Source organism: Hemitrygon akajei, chromosome 9, assembly GCF_048418815.1.
Source record: "Hemitrygon akajei chromosome 9, sHemAka1.3, whole genome shotgun sequence".
In the NCBI taxonomy this organism is placed as follows: Eukaryota; Metazoa; Chordata; class Chondrichthyes; order Myliobatiformes; family Dasyatidae; genus Hemitrygon; species Hemitrygon akajei.
In genome coordinates, this window is record NC_133132.1 from 117,950,357 (window position 1) to 117,964,389 (window position 14,033).

The 14,033-nt window shown below is 42.6% G+C and overlaps 1 protein-coding gene across 5 annotated transcripts in view; it reads right to left on the reverse strand.

The window, feature by feature from the left end:
* Positions 1-9,593, reverse strand: part of rnf144aa (ring finger protein 144aa) — an 87,519-nt gene extending 77,926 nt beyond the window's left edge. For 4 of the 5 annotated variants that reach the window (XM_073056855.1, XM_073056854.1, XM_073056856.1 and 1 more), the window contains exon 1: positions 9,229-9,592. The gene's annotated coding sequence lies outside the window, so the exon portion shown is untranslated. Of the gene's footprint in view, positions 1-9,228 lie in introns of all 5 variants that reach the window. The other variant, XM_073056858.1, reaches the window with a different exon arrangement.
* Positions 9,594-14,033: the final 4,440 nt, after the last annotated feature.

The window sequence follows — 14,033 nt, forward strand, 5'->3', positions numbered from 1 at the left end:
GAATTCTGCACAAAGACTTCCAAGTCCCTTTGCACCTCAGATTGCTGAACTTTCTCCCCATTTAGAAAATAGTCTAATCCTTTATTTCTTCCACCAATGTGCATGAGTGTACAATTCCGACATTGTATTCCATCTGCCACTGCTTTGCCCATTCTGCTAATCTGCCTATGTCCTTCTGCAGCCTCCCTGCTTCCTCCACCTACCTTTGTATCATCTGCAAACTTGGCCGCAATGCCTTCAATTCCATCACTGACATACAAGGTAAAAGGGATCGGTCCTAACACTGACCCTTGCAGAACACCATTAGTCATTGGCAGCCGATCAGAAATGGCCCCCATTATTCCCACATTTTGCCACTTGCCAGTCAGCCAATCTTCTATCGATGCTAGTGTCTTTCCTGTAATACCATGGTCTCTTATCTTGTTTAGCAGCCTTGTGTGCTACAGCCTGTCAAAAGCCTTCTGAAAATCTAACTGACTTTGAGCTCTAGCTTTCTTGAATATTCCTCCATCTAAATATTATTTCTTTATTCTTCCTCCCAGGATGAACAACTCCACATTATACTCCAATTGCCAACTTGTTGCCATTCACTTAACTCATCTACAAGTATCCATAAACTGTATCTGAAGATTCTTGACCTTGCAGCAAATGAGGATGATAGGGAGAGATCAGACAGTCGACAGGGTAAAGAAATGAACTGAAAGGCAAGCTGAAGCTCAGGTCCACATCTGCCAAGTGTCTCTATTTCTCCATTGTACAATTATAGGTGTAGATACCTATGGAATAGGCAAAATTATATAACAGCACATGTTCAGCTTTAATAAAAGCCTATTTACATGAGTCTGTACTTAAAAATTGTTCTAACCTGTTTTGATTCCAACCTGTTTTGTTTGTATATCAGGAAGCACTTTATTAACTTCAGCTCAGCATTCAATACCATCATCCCCTTGAAACTAATCAATAAACTCTAAGGCCTTGGCCTCAATACCACCTTGTGCAACTGGATTTCCTCACTGAAGGCCCAAGTCAGTAGATTGACAACAACATCTCCTCCATGATCTCCATCAGCACAGGTGCACCACAGGGCTGTCTGCTCAATGCCTGCTCTATTTGCTTTACCCTTATCACTGTGTGGCTAAGCACAGTTCCAATGCCATGTTCAAGTTTGCTGATGACAACACTGTTATGGGCCAAATCAGCGTTCAGCCGGGAGACTGAAAATCTGGCAGAGTGGTGTCATAACAACAACCTCTCACTCAATGTCTGCAGGACCAAGGAACTGATTGTAGACTTCAGGAGCATGAGAAAGTCCTCATTGGAGGATCAGAGATGGAGAGGGTTAGTAACTTTAAATTCCTATGTCACTATTTCAGAAGATCTGTCCTGGACCCAGCACATAAGCACAATTGCGAAGAAAGCGTGGCAGTGCCTCTACTTCCTTAGAAGTCTGCAGAGATTTGGCATGACATCAAAAACTTTGACAAACTTCTACAGATGTGTAGTGGAGAGCACATTGACTGGCTGCATCATGGCCTGGTATGGAAATACCAATGCCTTTGAACAAAAAGTCCTACAAAAGGTCATGGATTCAGCCGAGCACATCTTAGGTAAAACCCTCCCAATCATTGAACACACCTACATGAAATGCTGTCATACAAAAGCTGCATCCATGATCAGAGATCACTACCACTCAGGCTATGCTCTTTTCTCACTGTTGCCATCAGGTAGAAGGTACAAGAGCTTCAGGACTTGCACCACCAAGTTCAACGAGGGTTACTACCCCTCAACCACGGGGCTGTTGAATAAAAGGGGATAACTACACTTGCCCATTCATTTAGATGTTTCCCACAACCAATGATCTCATTTTAAGAACCCTTTATCTGATGTTATTGTTATTTATGGCTATTTATTTATATTTGCATTTGCATAGTTTGTTGACTTCTACACTCTGGTTGATCTTTCATTGATCCTGTTACAAGAATTATACTATAGATTTGCTGAATATGCCCACAGACAAATAAATCTCTGGGTTGTATATGGAGACATATATGATAGTAAAATTTACTTTGAACTTTGAATTGAACAGGCAACAATAGCATATAGCACAATACGCAAGAGATCTGTTTGAGTGTCATTCACAACAACAATGCAAAAAGGCTTCAACCCTAATTTGTGCGCTTTTCATATTCGGGAACATTTTCAATCACAACAGTGTAAATGATGTAAGAAATTACTTCATACATCACCTGACAGTGTTAATCCCATGTGTACCAACCCAATCCATCGCTACTCTGTGCCTGACATCAACAACATTCCATACAAGTCAATGAGATAAACAGCCCTGTCATTTACACCTTCCCATCAGGGCAACTCTGAACCATGTGGATCAATGAATACCCAGCAGACCTCAGTATTTGTTTTTGCATGTTGAGCAAGTTTCTCTCAGATTCCAAGTATCTATTATTCTCAACTGCAGGTAATTGTCAGAGACTTGAACTGAACAACTGAGATCTATTCTTCTCAAGCGCTCCTCAAGAGCAAGGATGTCTTGCTTATGCTCTTGTTTTGTGGGTTCAGAGGTAGCTAATAAGATGCCAACATTTTAGCTGCTTAAATGGAAGTAAATCTGGAGCTTAACTTCATGGGGAAGTACCAAACTATTGATGAATCTGGAATGCTAAAATCTTCACCACACTGAGCTCTGTACTGCTGATAATCTAGAGTTATTAAGCCAGAGAAAAATTATCTCTTGATCTGGCACAAGTCACCTAATAACTGAAATTTTAGGGCTTGAATTATACAGGGAATGCTGAAGACAGGTTCCTTCTTAAATATTGTTTTGGCAAAAGGTTTCTGAATTTTGTACATGTTTTATGTGTTTTAAATTTTTTTTCACTTTGCAAAGATTTTTTTTTAATTATTTGCTTCAAAGTTATTGGCTGTTGAAGCTCGGGTACTATTCCACCAGTCGGCCCTGCCATAGGACCCAGAGGCCCTCCACATCCAGGCCAGGAGAGTACAGATGCAGGGAGATGGCAAGTAGACATTGAGAGCAATAGACAAAAACCAGCAAAATATGCACCATTAGTCATGTGAAACATGATTGTAAATGAAAATAATGTTGTGTTTTTAACCTCCGAATCAATGACTCTGTACAACTTGCAAGTCTTACCTGGCATGATTGAAGGGCTATCTTACTGATGTTTACAAGGAACAAATAATCCAAAGGTATTTGACCAAGAATTTCACATTAAGATGTTTAAACCTATCACACTGTGGTTCTCTGTAGCTTCTGAAGTCCTCTTCATTGCCAGACTTTTCCCCAGGATGGAAATGTTAAATATTTGAGGGCATAACTTTAAAGTGAGATGGAGAGAGGCAATTTTTTTTTTTTTTTTTTTTTTAAACACACAGGGAACAGTAGGTGCACGGAACACACTGCCATGGGAAGTGGTGGAAGTAGAAACAGAGTGTTTAAGAAATATTTGGATGGGCACCTGAGCAGACAGAAAATGAAAGGATATGGACCATGTGCATGCAAATAAGATTAGTTTGGATTGGCATCATGATCAGCACAAATACTATGGCCCAAAGGGACTTTTGTTGTTCTATGTTGTCTGCAAATACACACCATACCCCAACATTGTGCCTCTTCTTACACCTTTAGGCCTAATGTTGGCCTCTTCTTCCAAATTTCAATTAACATCCTTGCACTTACTGACAAACTTGCAACCTGAACCTCCTCCAGTCTTTTCATTTCCCTCAGCAATTCAAATTCTTCACAAAATCACCAATCACTCATTCTAACTGTGCCCTACAAAATTTATTTTCCTGAAAACATTTATTTGCAAGGTACAATAAGAGTTTCTATTTTATGTCGATGTTTCTGTTACAGTCTGGACTTGTACCTGAAGAATGTTGACTTTAAAGCCGTAAGTGGCAATCATACACAACAAAAAGAGGCATAATGAATGGGGATGGATGTACACTATAGACACATCCCTTCTTCAAATCCCTACTCTGGTTCCTCTCTTACCTCTTCTCACCTGTCTATCACCTCCCCCAGTGCCCCTTTTTCTTCCCTTTCTCCCATGGTCCACTCTCATTTTCCATCAGATTCCTTCTTCTCCAGCCCTTTACATTTTCCATCCATCACCTCCCAGCTTCTTATTTCATTCCCCTCCACTACCCACCTGGCTTCACCTATCATCTTCTACTTTGTATTCCTTCCTCTCCTCTTATTCTGGCTTCTTCTCCCTTCCTTTCCAGTCCTGATAAAATATCTCAGTCCAAAATATTGACTGTTTATACATTTCCATAGATGCTGCCTGACCTGCTGAGTTCCTCCAGCATTGTGTGTTTTGCATTAGTACACCATTCAGTCTCTGATGCCTGCTACCACTTAATAAGATTATGGCCAACCTTTTACTTTCACTCCACTTTCCAATGCACTAGCCCCCATAATCTTTACTATAAAAGACTTACTGTCTCTCTATGATTCCTGGTATGGCTCAATTCCTTGACAATATTAATGAAGAGTTGCTTTACTTCACAAAAGAAAGACAGTTGCATAACAACAGCATGAATAAATCTATAAAGTATGATCAGTCTAATGGTTTATTTGTAGATTATAAAATGGGAACAATGTTCAATATTAATTATCTCACTTTGAAAGCAAATAATAAATATGTAGAAAAGCACATTTCTCAGAATCTAATGGGAAGTAAACTCAACAGGTATATCCAGAAACTTGACATATACTGTGATCTGTATCAAAGATAAATTATCAACCTTGTTCAAAATACAAGCAACAAATGACATTATTGTGAATTAACCACTGCTTAGAACAGGACTGGGGACTTGAGTTATAAAGAAGCAATTGGACAGGCCGGGACATTTTTCCCTTAACAGTAAGAGACTAAGTGGTGACCTTACAGAGATCTATAAAACCATGAAGAGCATAGATAAGGTCTTTATTTTTCTCAGGATGGGGGAGTCTAAAACTAAACAGTTTATCATGAAAGGGTAAAGATTTAAAAGGAATTTAAAGGGAAGGTTTTCCAAACAGGATGTATTGAATGAGCTGCCCAAGGAAGCTGTAGAGGTTGGTATGATGTATGGATAAAGCCATGGCTGATTAGCAAGAGGCAAAGAGTGGGAATAAAGGGGACCTTTTCTGGCTGGCTGTCAGTGACTAGTGGAGTTCCACAGGGGTCTGTGTTGGGACCGATTCTTTTTAAATTATATGTCAATAATTTGGATTATGGCTTTGTTGCAGAGTTTGCAGACAACATGAAGATAGGTGGAGGGGCAGGTAGTTTTGAAGAAGAAGAGGGGCTACAGAAGGACTTAGACAGATTTGGATAATGGACAAAGAAATGGCAGATGGAAACAATGTCGGGAAGTGTATGGTCATGCACTTTGGTAGAAGAAATGAAAAGGCTGACTATTTCCTAATTGGAGAAAAAATACAAAAATCTGAGGTACAAAAGGACTCGGGAGTACTTGTGCAGGATTCCTTAAAAGTTAACTTGCATGTTGAGTCTATGGTGAGGAAGGCAATTGCAATTTTACCATTCATTTCAAGAGGACTAGAATATAAAAGCAAGGATGTAATGTTGAGACTTTATAAAGAACTGTTGAGGCCTCACTTGGAGCATTGTCAGCAATTTTGGGACCTTTACCTTAGAAAGGATGTGCTGAAACTGAAGAGGATTCAAAGGAGGTTCGTGAAAATGATTCCAGGATTGAATGGCTTATCATATGAAGAGCATCTGATGGCTCTGGGCCTGTATTCGCTGGAATTCAGAAGAATGAGGGGTGCCCTTATTGCAACCTATCAAATGGTGAAAGGCCTTGATAGAGTGGATGCAGACAGGATGTTTCCAGTGGTGGGAAGTCTAAGACCAGAGGACACAGCCAGAAAAGAGGGGCATCCTTTTAGAACAGAGATTTTCTTTAGCCAGAGAGTGGTGTATCTCTGGAATTCTTTGCCACAGCAGCTGTGGTGCCCAAGTCTTTATGTATATTTAAGGCAGAGATTGATAGACTCTTGATTGGCCAAGCATGAAGGGATACATGCAGGAGATTGGTGCTGAGAGGAAAATTGAATCAGCCATGATGAAATGGTGGAGCAGACTCGTTGGACCAAATGGCCTAATTCTCCTATATCTTATGGTATAACTGCAACATTTAAAAGACACTTGGACAGATTCAATATAGGAAAGGTTTACATAGAGATGGACTAAAAGCAGATGTGTAAAACTAGCTCAGACAGACATCCTGGTCAGCTTGGACGTGTTAGACCAAATGGCCTCTCTCCATGCTGTATAACTCTCTGCTGTGGACTTCAGCCTTTTTCAGCACACTCAGACATCGCTTTCCACTTCAGACCCAACAATCACAACTGTGCAATTTTGGCCAAGAAGATGTTTGAGACAGAGTTAGGGTTATACCTTGCTATGTGCAAAAACATGATCTACACAATTCTCAGTGGGATCACAGCGGCAGTAATCATCAAGGAAGGAGGCTGCAGGAGCTTAGAGTTCAGTGAAAGAGACTTGGAAAGACATATATGTGAGTTAAACTTCAGTGATGAAGGGCGCCAGGAGATGAGTTAAGGACAACATTTGAAAAGTCTGGCAGGAGATGCCTACAGTATTACCACACTCATTCGGCAATGGTGAAGGGTCAGTGAAAAAAATTAACACAGCAGATCAAAGTGTTCACACAAGGTGCACTGCAGATGCTGTGGTCAAATCAAGACGTACAAAAACGCTGGATGAACTCAGCAGGTCGGGCAGCATCCGTTGAAAGGAGCAGTCAACGTTTCGGGTCGAGACCCTTCGTCAGGACTAAAGAAGGAGGGGCAGGGGCCCTATAAAGAAGGTGGCGGGAGGGTGGAAAACCAATCAGAGGAAAGATCAAGGGGTGGGGGAAGGGAAGCAGGGAGGGGATAGGCTGGAGAGGTGAAGAAGGAATCTAAGGGGAAAGAATTATGGGTAGTAGAAGAAGGCAGAGTCATGAGAGGTGATAGGCAGCTAGAAGAGGAGACAGAGTGAAGGTGGGATGGGGGAAGGGAGAGGGAGGGAATTACCAGAAGTTGGAGAATTCAATGTTCATAGCAAGGGGCTGGAGACTACCCAGACGGTATATGAGATGTTGTTCCTCCAACCAAAGTTTGGCCTCATCATGGCAGTAGAGGAGGCCATGTATGGACATATCCGAATGGGAATGTGAAGGAGAGTTGAAGTGAGTGGCAACCGGGAGATCCTGTCTGTTGTGGTGGACGGAGCGTAGGTGCTTGACGAAGCAGTCCTCCAATCTGCGTCGGGTCTCGCTGATGTAGAGGAGGCCACACCAGGAGCACCGGATGCAATAGATTACCCCAACAGACTCACAACTGAAGTGTTCCCTCACCTAGAAGGACTGTTTGGGGCCCTGAATGGTGGTAAGAGATGAGGTGTAGGGACAGGTGTAGCATTTACGCTTGCAGGGCTAAGTGCCAGGTGGGACAGATCAAAGTGTTGTTGACTTGGAATGTTTTGTTAGCTCTACTTACCTTTCCATGGCTTGCAGAGAATTCCCAGCCCTTTCTGGTTTTCATTCAAATTCAAAATCCACTTTTCCTCATAAATAAAAGGCTAGTGAGCTTCAGACAACCCAAAAGCATTTCTGCCAGCTAATTCAGTAGCTTGATTGGGATTGATTCATTCATTGACGTCCTTAGTCAATTAGTGCAGGTGAATCTGCACAGCAACACAACATTAATCAAAGTGTGTGGACACCCCTTGCTGTGACTGAGTGCAGTATATTATTGTGGGGTTACAATTTCACAGGGTCCTTGCTGGAGGCATGTCCCATCTACTCTGTTGTGATGCAGCAAACTGAGACTCATTGTGGGGATCTGCTGCAGTTCCTTGGAATTAACTTGTGTGAGGAAGCTGAGAGTCAACAGGAACTTGAATAAAGCGGGGGATGCCACTAGGCACAGAAGACTGATCAAAGGTATCCCCACAACATTTCACACACCCCCAGGTCTGAAAGTGCTTTGTCCATCAGATACATCTGATCTGTTCAGAAGTGGTAACTCTAGAGGTTCTGCAAGTGTGAACGGCATCCTTCTCTCCAACCCCAAGCTCTACAACTTATCCCGTGGCCAAACACCAACTACAATGACTTCTCCAGAAAAGGAGTGGTGCCAGCGGCATCCCCACCGAAATATCCACTGCAGAAGCACGTAAGCAACTAGATGCTGCCCACATTTAGCGTCGTATGGAAGGTGAGCAGCCTGCAGTCAGTTCTGAGGCTGCCGAATAGGTCTCCCGATGTCAGCGAAACGGGTCGGTTAAAAAAATAAGAATAGCAACAAAGTCGCTCAATGCACTGCTTCTAATTGACAGCATTCCACTAAGGTCAAGAGGCAGAAATGGCAATTGCAAAAACAATGCAGTAATTTGGTGCACGTCTTAAACTGGAAAATCACTGAACATACTAGATTGAGCAACGCACGTTAGTGCCTGGTCCATTGTCCCGATCGGCAGAACGGCAATCAACACAGGGTTAAAATTGTTTTACATGTACATGAAAAATTGGTGCCAACCGATCCAGTTTCTTGACACTCGTCATGGGAAAAAAAACAAAAGTTTGGTATAAGAAATATATTATTACTACCTATGTTTTTCTCTGTGACATCTATGATTAGGATAGCTTAGGCAAAACCTACCAACTATATTATCTGTGGGCTCGATTCTAACGAGGAGTTGCTACTTAGCACTTGGATCGTTGCGTACAATTTAAAAATGTAACCGGTTTTACAAAGTATAATGTCCGAAGATAAATATACAAACTGGTTACCATTGATGCAAACCGCTTCTGTCAATTGAGATGCAGCAGCCAATATTGGGCAACAAGGGACTGTGTAAAAAATACATTTGCTCCTAATTTTTAGCGGTATTTATTGCATGAAAATTCGCCATAAACGTGCTTCCCGTGGCGAGATTAACAAAGTATTAATACTTAAGAACCGAGCAAATTACAGAGGTTGTCTCGGCCAACTGGAAGTCCCAGTTTAGAGGGGTAACGACCTTATCACCGAAATGTCAGGAGAGCCGCAAGTTGCTAATTGCATAAAGGGCAACGAGACAGGCCCAAACCATGGATTACTACAGACTCCCATCCTGTCTTGTCATGCCAGAGACATTCAAGATTTTAAGATGCAAGACCCACCTTTGTCTCTTTGTTTGGGTTCAGTTGCAAAACCTATCGAGGCAGACAGAGGCTAACCTCCGGTTGTCCAGGGAAGCTGGGAGCGGAAGAGGTTTATTCTCTACTTTTCCCCGTCTTCTTTAACCAAAACCGAGATCCACTGTCCAATTTTCTTTTTTCTCTCTCTCCTTATAGTCTACAAAGGTGGCAGCGGCTGCATCGAGCAGCCTACCCACGAAACCGTTTGCACTCCATCAACGGGCGGCTGCGTCACCATCAGGAACCCTCCGCCCACTAAGCTGCGCTGATTGCAGCCGCTGCCAATGAAAGTGAACGTAGAGACAGACGGGAGCTGCGTGCAGAGCCAGACAATGGGAGCAGAACCCGGGACTGAACCGTTGCTAGGCGGCGATCGGAACGCGGCCGAGTCCGGCAGCGGCCCGTTGTCAGCTGCTGCCAAGCTCGCATTTGCGCGGCCCAAGAGCCGGCTGCTCGCATTTAGCGAGGTGTGGTCTTGAGCTAGCATGCGTATATTTGGGACGAAATCACCCAGCAGGTCCGACATCGGTGCGGCGAGAAACGCAATCGACGTTTCCGGGTTTTCGCTCTGGCTGTATATTTAGTTGCATCTTTGCGTGGGATCGGCTTCATTTTTCACCTCTGTAGTGAAGAGAGTTGAGCCCTGTTCCTGATACCGACCCACGGAGGAAGCCGGGGTTTTAAACTGCATCACAGGCGTTCAAGCATTTACGGTGTTTGACAGGGATGCAGTCTTTGTGCCTCAGTCCAGAAGTACTAATGGCCTCACGGAGAGATGCCATGTAAATGTATTGTTAGAAACCAAAAGGAGTGGTTTGGAGCGACCTGACAGACAGGGTTAGTTGCTGGAATACTGTGAATAAATCGGGGGTGGGGGGGATTCACGATGGCTCGAAGTGTCCCACCTGCGCCCACCCACTCATGCAAAACCTGAACCCACATAAAATTACGACTGAAAACAAAAAAAGTGGAATTTTTATCAGTAAGTACAAACTCCGTTAACTATTCTGCCGAAACCTGACAACTTGACCCACCCAATTTCATGCCATCCTGCTTTTTCCTGTGTACAGTACTTAACTTCCTTTCACCGCCTCTATTCTGTTCCTTGTTTTTGCATTGCCGTCCCTTTGGGGGGCTAACTACATTTTTGTGGATTTATTGAATCTGCTTTAAGTTTTATAGACAATTATGATTTTCTTTTTTTTCTACCCTATTAGATCCCTTCATTATTTTGAAGATTCCAAATCATTCCGTGGGCACAGTTCCATTAATCCTACTCAATTACAGTACTTTATTAACTGATAGATCTTTTCAAAGTACAGCGTGTTTAGCAGCACCGCATCGTTTTCTGATGCTCTACTGATACAGTTTTGAGCATTTTAAAGTATCTTGATTGTGATTTTTCAATACTTGAATTCACCTTTATCGCAGTATAATTAACGTTAAAAATTACATAGCTTCCCTGCTGGCAATTCATCAATTGTTGAAAAATTCCTCGGGGGATTATTCAGGATCCGCAGTGTGCGCTCGGGTCGCTAGAAACTTAAGATGATGTGAATTGGAAAGCCGCTCAGCGGATCAGTCAGTGGAAGAAGCGAAATTTGTCACCGTGTCACGATGTCGTTTTCTTTTTGATTTCTGAAACTACACTTGCATCGTACCTATAGGGGTTCCATACTTCTTATATGGCCAAAAGACATAGGAGCAGAATTAGGCCACCCAGTCTGCTCTGCAATTTCATCATGACTGATTAATTATCCCTCTCAACCCCATTCTCCTGCTTTCTCCCTGTAACCTTTGACGCCCTTAACTCATCAAGAACCTATTGACCTCTTTTAATTATACTCAATGATTTCGCCTCTGCAACCACCCGTGGCAATGAGTTACACAGATTCAGAATCAGGTTTAATATCGCCTGCTTATGTCGTGAAATGCGTTGTTTTGCGGCAGCAGTACTTGGCAATGCAGTGGAATTAAAAACTAGAAATTACAATAAAAAGTATGTATACAAAAGTCAATTAAATAAGTGATGCAAAATGAGAGGGGGAAAATACTGAGGAAGTGTTCATGGGTTCATTGTCCATGAAGAAACCTGATGGCAGAGGGGAAGAAGCTGTTGCTGAAATGTTGAGTGTATGTGTCTTCAGGCTCCTGTACCTCCTCCTTGATGTTAGCAATGAGAAGAGGGCATGTTCTCAATGATAAATGCATCTTTTTGGAGCTTCGCCTTTTGAAGGTGTACAGGATTGTGGGGAAGCTAGTGCCTGTGATGGAGCTGGCTGAGTTTATAACTTTCTGCCGCTTTTGCTGAACCTGTGTGGTGGCTCCTCCATACCAGACGGTCAGCATGATATATCTGTAGATATTCACATGTGTTGTTGGTGACATACCAATTCTCCTCCAACTCCAAATGAAATATTGCTGCTGTATGCCTTATTTGTGATTGCATCAATATACTGGGATCAGGATAGATGCTCAGAGATGTTGACATCCCAGGAATTTGAAACCACTCACCTTTTCCTGTTGATCCCTCAATGAGGACTGGTGTGTGTTGCCTCAACTTACCCATACTGAAGTCCACAATCAATTCCTTGGTCTTACAGATATTGAATGTAAAGTTATTTCTGCAAAACCACTCCTCTATACTTCCTCATCACCATTTGAAATTCTGCCAGCAATATTTGTGTCATCTGCAAATTTATAGATGGTGCTTGAGCTGTGTCTAGCCACACATTAACTGGTGTAGAGAGAGAGGTGAGCAGTGGGCTAAGCATGCATCCTTGAGGTGAGCAGATGTTGACTGTTGATGATTCGCCAGCATCAGACTAAAAAAAATTCCTTCTCATCTCTGATCTAAATGGATATCCCTCTTTTCCGAAGCTGTGCCTGCTGGTCCTAGAGGAAACATCTTTTCCATTTACAGTACACCTTTCAATATTCGATAGGTTTTAATCAAATCCCATCTCAGTCTTCTAAACTCCTGCATGTACAGGCCCAGAGCTATCAAGCACTCATTATACATGAACCTTTTCATTCGCGTGAATCTCCTCTGGACCCCTTCCAATGCCAGCACATCTTTTCTTAGATAAGGGCCCAAAACTACTCATCATATTCCGAGTGTGGTCTGACCTATGCTTTATCAAGCCTCAATGCTTTGCTCTTATATTCTGACCCTCTCGAAATGATTGCTGACGTTGCATTTGCCTTCCTTACCACTGACTCAACCCACAAGTTAACATCTATGGAATACTGCACAAGGACTCACAAGTACCTTTGCACTTAAGATTTTTGAATTTTCTCCACATTTAGAAAATAGTCTATGCCTTTATTCCTGCCAAAGAGCATGACCATTCACTTCTCTACACTATGTCCCATCTTTGTCTATTCTCCCAATCTGTCCAGGTCCTTCTGCAGACTCCCTGCTTCCTCAACACCACCGACCTCTACACCTATCTTTGTTTTGCCTGAAAATTTGGCCACAATGCCATCAGAATCAAGCTTATTATCACTGGTATGTGTCGTGAAATTTGATAACTTAGCAGCAGCAATTCAATGCAATACATAATATAGAAGAAAAATACATCAATCAATAAATTATAGTACACACACATTAAATAGATTAAAAATTGTACAAAAACAAATAATACATATTTAAAAAGTGAAGTAGTGTTCATGGGTTCAATGTTAATTTAGGAATCAGTTGGCAGAGGGGAAGGAGCTGTTCCTGAACTGCTGAGTGTGTGCCTTCAGGCTTCTGTACCTCCTACCTGATAGTAACAGTGAGTAAAGTGTGAGGTATTGCACTTTGGAAGGACAAACCAAGGTAGAACATACAAGCTAAATGGTAGGGCACTGAGGAGTGCAGTGGAACAGAGGGATCTGGGAATACAGATACAAAATTCCCTAAAAGTGGCGTCAAAGGTATATAGGGTGGTAAAGAGAGCTTTTAGTACATTGGCCTTTTTAAATCAAAGTATTGAGTATAAGAGTTGGAATGTTATGGTGAGGTTGTATAAGGCATTGGTGAGGCTGAATTTGGAGTATTGTGTGCAGTTTTGGTCACCGAATTACAGGAAGGAGATTAATAAGGTTGAGAGAGTGCAGAGAAGGTCTACAAAGATGTTGCTGGGACTTGAGAAACTGAGTTACAGAGAAAGGTTGAATAGGTTAGGACTTTATTCCCTGGAGAATAGAAGAATGAGGTGAGATTTGATAGAGGTATATAAAATTATGATAGGTATAAATAGAGTGAATGCAAGCAGGCTTTTTCCACTGAGGCCAGGGGAGAACAAAAACCAGAGGATATGGGTTAAGGGTGAAGGGGGAAAAGTTTAAAGGGAACATTTGGGGGGGTCTTCACACAGAGAGTGGTGGGAGTGTGGAATGAGCTGCCAGATGAAGTGGTAAATGTTGTCTCACTTTTAACATTTAAGAAAAGCTTAGACAGGTACATGGATGAGAGTTTGTATGGAGGGATATGGTCCAGGTGCAGGTCGGTGGGACTAGGCAGAAAAATGGTTCGGCACAGCCAAGAAGGGCCAAAAAGCCTGTTTCTGTGCTGTAATGTTCTATGGTTCTAGAAGGGCATGCCCTGGCTGCTGGCGGTCCTTAATAATGGAAGCTGTCTTTCTGAGACACCACTCCTCGAAGATGTCCTGGGTACTTTGTAAGCTTGTACCCAAGATGGAGCTGACTAAATTTACAACCCTCTGCAGCTTCTTTTGGTACTGTGCAGTAGCGATCCCCTCCCCCCCCCCCCCCCCCCCCCCCACCAGACAGTGACGCAG